Source organism: Amblyomma americanum, chromosome 2, assembly GCF_052857255.1.
Source record: "Amblyomma americanum isolate KBUSLIRL-KWMA chromosome 2, ASM5285725v1, whole genome shotgun sequence".
Lineage (NCBI taxonomy): Eukaryota > Metazoa > Arthropoda > Arachnida > Ixodida > Ixodidae > Amblyomma > Amblyomma americanum.
In genome coordinates, this window is record NC_135498.1 from 74325039 (window position 1) to 74331038 (window position 6000).

The 6000-nt window shown below is 43.6% G+C and overlaps 1 long non-coding RNA gene across 1 annotated transcript; it reads left to right on the forward strand.

The window, feature by feature from the left end:
• Positions 1–1306: 1306 nt before the first annotated feature.
• Positions 1307–5764, forward strand: LOC144119773 (uncharacterized). Its single transcript, XR_013312410.1, has 2 exons — positions 1307–1341; positions 5507–5764. It is a non-coding gene; the product is annotated as an uncharacterized LOC144119773 (long non-coding RNA).
• Positions 5765–6000: the final 236 nt, after the last annotated feature.

A 6000-nucleotide genomic window follows, 5' to 3' on the forward strand; every position in this document is an offset into this window, starting at 1 on the left:
AGCTTTTGGAATAACAAGAGCAATCAAACAGTTTTTACACTTTATATTTCTGCCAACTACGCCAACCTGTGTGCTGAAAGTGCTAACACTCACGGACGACTTTGTACTTTCAGCACCATTTCCACCCTTCCCGGGACAATGTTGACACGCGTTCACTGAAATCGCAATGGGAGACTGTCTAGCTGAGCAGATAGCTGCCTTAGTTTCTTTAGCTTGCCGGCCTTTTACAGCGATTTATATATGTTCCTCTTTTGCTCTATAAAATTTTCGCTTGGTCATTCATTCAATCGCACCATTGCCACTACTTTGCGTGCCATGCCACTTTTCGGTGCTGACACTTATGAATCAAGCGTTTCGAGCGCGGTCTATTGCACACAAACCAACTTGTGCTACAAGTTAGCGAGTTCCGGTAGCAGCCCGCCAAATGCCTTTATAAATTACGTCAACAGCTGTAATTCATCATGTCTAGACGTAACAGAAAGCAGTAATTCCCAAGCATGGGCTTAATCAGTGTCTTTATAACCCCGTAAAAAGCCCCTTAAGCGTCCGCCAACAGCCTCTCCAACTTTCCTTCACCTTAATTAGGCTCCATTTGGCGGGGAATTCCTTCCAGAGACATACAGCTACGGAATTAGATGAAACACTCAGTTCACATCCTGGTCGAGAGGGCTTAGCGCCAAAGAACGCACAGAAAGGCGTACCCGAACGGACAACATAAATGACAGCGCAATGGCGTGGTCGTTACGGGAATCGCGCAGTGTGTCGACACCAAAGACGAAGGCACTTGAGAAGCGTCTCGTAGATGGCAGTGGAACGTCAGAACAAGCACGATTCGTCGGTCGCTGACCAGAAGATGGGATGATAGCGACTCGACGGAAAGTTCAAGGCAAATCGACGGGTGGCCGTGGCTATATATGGAGATAAAAAAAGTGAGCTGCTTTGCGGGAAAAAGACTTCGCTTTCGTCAATGCGTCGTTACCTACTGCCGGCTTCTGTTTCGCACAGAGCACTGGTCGAATGGCCAGACATCACACACCAAGGGCGGCAGTGACAAAGGGCACATTGCTGTCGCAACAAACCTCAAATGATGCATTGCTATTCGACAACGCGCATGGTACCACCGCTTCCATGAAAGAAAAAAAAATCATGCCATGCTAACAATCACTGTGACGACCGGGAATGGGGAAGCTAAATGCGACCATCGGCTCATATGAGCTACCATTACAAAAGCCCTGTGAGCACATTACGTCACTGTGAGTATAAAAGAAGTCGGAGTGCGGTAACTCAGGTGTCATTTCTTCCAGCATCCAGTTGCGAGGAACCCTGTCCATCATGAAGGTCGTGAGTACCACCGGCGGTTCCTATGACCATGAAAGCGGCGAACTAGACATCTTAAGTCCCGAAACTTGCTGTTAACTAGACTCTTTTTTTTTCTGTACTCGCTACAAATGGCGTATTTTCCAAAAAAGAGTTTATATTGAGGCACGCCACATGTGTATCGAAAATTGTCAGATTAAGTGTGAACCGCATAAATTGACGAGCGTGGCGCTAAAGAAGAGAAATTATGTACATTATAGGTCATGGACAGCTTAAAGAAACTGTCATCAGCGTGAGAGGCTACAGAGACATTACTTAATTCAATTATTTCGCCAAAGCATGATGTAAAACCTATTGTGCTGCTGCTATATAAAACCAGTTTAAAAAACTGGGGCCGTATTCTACAAGAATATGTTATCAATTTGCCATTTCGTATCTATATAGCCCTCTGATATTAGTCTCTGTTGTTCGGTGACGTAGCCGCAGCTTTGAAACGCCCGTGGTAAGCGACCATACCGTCGCCCTATTGGCAGTCGGACCTTACCATTGGCTACACAGCACAGCCAATGGCGAGCAAGTGCGTGCGGCGAGTGGCGAAAGCTATCGTCAACGTCAGGTCCCGCTGCCTTGTGATTTCTGTGATTGGCACCTTCCCGCTTTCCTCTAATGCGGCGTCACGTTGACGTCACACCAAACGAAATGGGAAGCCTTCTAGAATCTGACTCCTATTTCTATCTTTATGAATGTCCATGATGACCACCAAAGCCAACCGCCCCTATATATTCACGAGAAAACTAGTCACACTTTTTTGAGTTGTATAGATTATATAGCAGAGGTTAATTAAAATTGTCAAAGTAATTTATTAACGCCTGGAGATGGTTGCGCAACCAGTTGTGAAGACGTAATGCATTACCCGTTTTGGCTAAGATGTATAGCAAATATTTAATAGCCAAGTGAGGAAAAGTTCATCACTTAAAGATACCATAACCAAGCATTAGTGCAGTTTATAAAACGAAAATCCTTAAAAACTGCTCTCGTAACAAAAGGAAAGAATAACAAATGTTGTCTTCATGGAGTTTGGACTTTCTTTAAACCTTTAGAGAATTGTTTAAATTATAAAATTCAATACTCTTCTTTTAGAAGTTTAACGGTTGCGGTAGTAACAAGAATGCGCTAAAACCACTGGATACTCATTTCCATAATTATTTTGGATTTTAATTCCTTGTAGGCGTTCCGCTTAGCTTAACGTTCACAGGTTATGCTGTTGAGCAAGTCTTAATCTAAGGCCTTGTTTGGCTCGTTCTGTACTTAAAGACCTTGCAGTGCTCGGTACCCCAGATGAATATTTAATTTATATGCATATTATGGCAGTGTAATTTATTTGCGGTAACCTCACGTCTGCAATAGGCAAGGCGAAGGTATGGTCCAGTACGCTTTCTTCGTGGCTTTCTTGCGGCCAACTGAAGCCAAACTCTGGGCAAAAAAACAGCCTATATGGTGTATCCCATAAGAAATTCACAAATAAAATAACATTGTTACGATAAAGTTCAGTTATCGAAAAAAATACACTAATTCATGCATCTTTCAGGAAAGATGCATATAGATTCGTTGTTTTCGCAATAACGCAATTGAACGCGTCAGGTCTCATACATGCTGACAGAGCGCTCAAGCGTTAAAAGTAGATACATTAACAAAATAAAGGTGTACTTTAAAAACCAGATATAGACGACAACAGTACTTTGCGATGATTTTTCCCCAGTCTAATGTACATATTTTACTGTGGCTGTAACGCCACACTTAAACATGGCTTACAAGCAAAGTTATGCCCAGGCACCCCTTGTCTTGGAAAAGAAAGCCGTGCAGTCCATTTCAAATATTTATACGGGTAACGAAACCATGTTAAACAATTAGCAGCTATTACAAGTTATTGGCATGTTTTTCCCGATGTTACCAACATAAATGTACAGCGTCATTAAAGGGTAACTGCACCACCTTTCGAGAATTCCGCGCTATTCAAAGATTCAATTCTATATAGGCTGGAGGTAAAGCATGACAAGTGTTTTTGCGCTAGCATTTAAAAAAGTCCCGTAATCAACGATTAAACTTTAGGCTTCTTTTAACAGCTCCAAAGGAATACAGAGAAGTTCAATGTAACGTCACGGAAGGTGGGATTTTAAATTTGCGCTGCCGTCAACCACATCATGCTGTGCATAGTTGGATGCTGCCAAACAACATTCGGAGGCCTTTGCCTTCGGTGGCGTTGGTTTTTTTTGTTCTTGAACGCAAGTGTTTATGCGTCGGAAATGTGCTGGTACCTTCGATGACGTAATGATGCGCCCCCCACTTGGAGCTGTGTCCTAGAGAGATGCTTGATGGACGTCTCGATTTCAATCGGCGATTACTTATCCATTTCAAATGCTATCCCAAAAGTAGTTCGCATGCTTTACCTGCAAGTTTCACACATTGGACCCTTTTAAGCTCGTCGATTTCTAAAACATACACAGTTGCCCTTTAAGTCATACAGGTCGGCCCTTCCGTAGCTGTGCAAGAAAGTACATTTTATTTTTGCCCTATGACAGCAGAAGTAGATAAGGAGACCGGTTAAAAGACTGTAAGGGATAGAGTATATTCATTCACAGACACAAATTTAAAAAAAAAAACTTAAGTGTTAAATACAGTGGTCTTTTCATTGAAACGGCCAGTTAACCATTAAGCGTTACGCGCATGAGGCGATAATTCGCGGTGACACGCCACGCGATGGATTCGCGCAATAAGCTGAAGGCCGCTTAACCGCTCATCGCGTCTCTCACGGTCCACGTTTGTAGAAATTTTTATCCATCGCTCGGAAGTGGCTTACGAGGATGCCTAATAAGAGATGGCGTTGCGGGGACATATGTGACTTCCTATCTATTTTGGCGAGCGAAGTTTGTTTATTAAGTGACGATTTAGCGCATATCACGACGCTCGCTTCGTTATCACCTGTGCATCCAGACAGTTCAGTGAAAGCTTATAGTAAGAGCTCTGGAGCAGAAAAGGCTGTTGTAGGTAACGCCTCACACTGATTACAAGTCTGAAGACCTTCCTCAGGTTCATAACTGATATTAATACCAAAGAAGGATTTTGATCATCCCTTTACAGAACTTCATGCTGTTTAAAAGTCTTTAAAAAGGAGGCTCTAGCCCAGGCGTACCCGTCTTATAAAGCGAGGTGACTCAACACAGGATATGCCGAAATTGAACAATTCCGAAACGCGCCCTGCTACTACTAAGTCTCGTCGCTTTGAATGTGTGGACGATCAGCAAAAAATGAAACTCTAACAAGAAAACTGAAATGCCAGCACAGAAAAACTAATATATTTGCTCCTGGAGAAGAAACAGAAGTGATGTTAACACTTCTAAAGGACAGTCTTATCTCATTCGAACTGAAGTTACCCTGCTTATATAATAATATCCTTTCATTTAAGGTCTTCTCATTTTGCTCTTCGCATGTCTGCGATTTTGTTCGTGTTTGATTTCTTGCTGACAGTACATACCAGCGGCGGCAGTAGGCGACGGGAGTCGACATCGTGCGTCGAGTCATGAGGAGCATCCCTATAACACACTTAGCGATACATCCTCAGAAAACTGGCTACATTGACGGTCGAAACTAGGAGTATAACTGAAGCCGAAATTTTTAATATTCCCGAGTTTGTGTACTTCAAACATCAAATACATTTCCCTCTCTTGCAGCCTCTTGTACGTACGTAGTGTAACACGGGAAGTGTTCAGAACATTGTTGCATGCCAAAAACGAGTTTACAACATCTCGGTACCTTCTTTCTACGTACCGTCAGTATGTTTATTTATTTTTTTTGCGTGAGTGTGTGTATGATAGAGCATGCAGGTATATATTCTATGCATTTCCATCAATGCCGGAGAAGATGTGGGAAATAAGCTTCGGGAAACCTTCAGACGCCTCATTTACATAGGCTAGTTCAGCTCCGCACACCCAAACGCGCCTCGTGTGTACGCATTTCCGCTTACCAATTCTCCGATGGAAATAAAATAACAGCAATAAGCATCATAATCAAATACTCATTATGACCGAATTTATTGTAAAGTATACACCTCTAACTTATATTCTGCTTGATGAGTCACGTTACTTTCCCATAGTTCGCGAATTTAAAAATTACGCAACACAACTACGTGCAGGTGCTGTGCTTGCTTGCCGCTCTGCTGGGCAACGCGATCGCAGTGTACGGATCCACGTACGGCTGGTCGGGAGCCGCCTACTCCGCCCAGCCGGGGAACATTATCTACCACGACGTGGAAACCCCGTTCGGATACTACAGAAGCGGCGTCAGCTACCGGCACCGGTATGATGCCCACCCGCTGAGCGTCAACTACGGCTATGGATTCAGCCCGTACGGAATCAACTACGGCTACGGCGGCGTCTGGAGGAGGCGGTAACTATCGAGAACTCTTGTTTAATAGCGCCATCTTTTGTAACCACCTGTGTTATAAACATTGTTCTAGTAAATTATTCTAGCGTGTCAGAGAAACGCCCTATACATCAGGTGCACCAGGACAGACGTTGCCGGACTGTTTGTGTAAAGCACACGGCAAGGAAGTACTGCCGATTTGAAGCCACTAGAGATGAATTTGTGCTCCTCGCATGAAACCCAGTGCCCCAGCAAAATACCAAT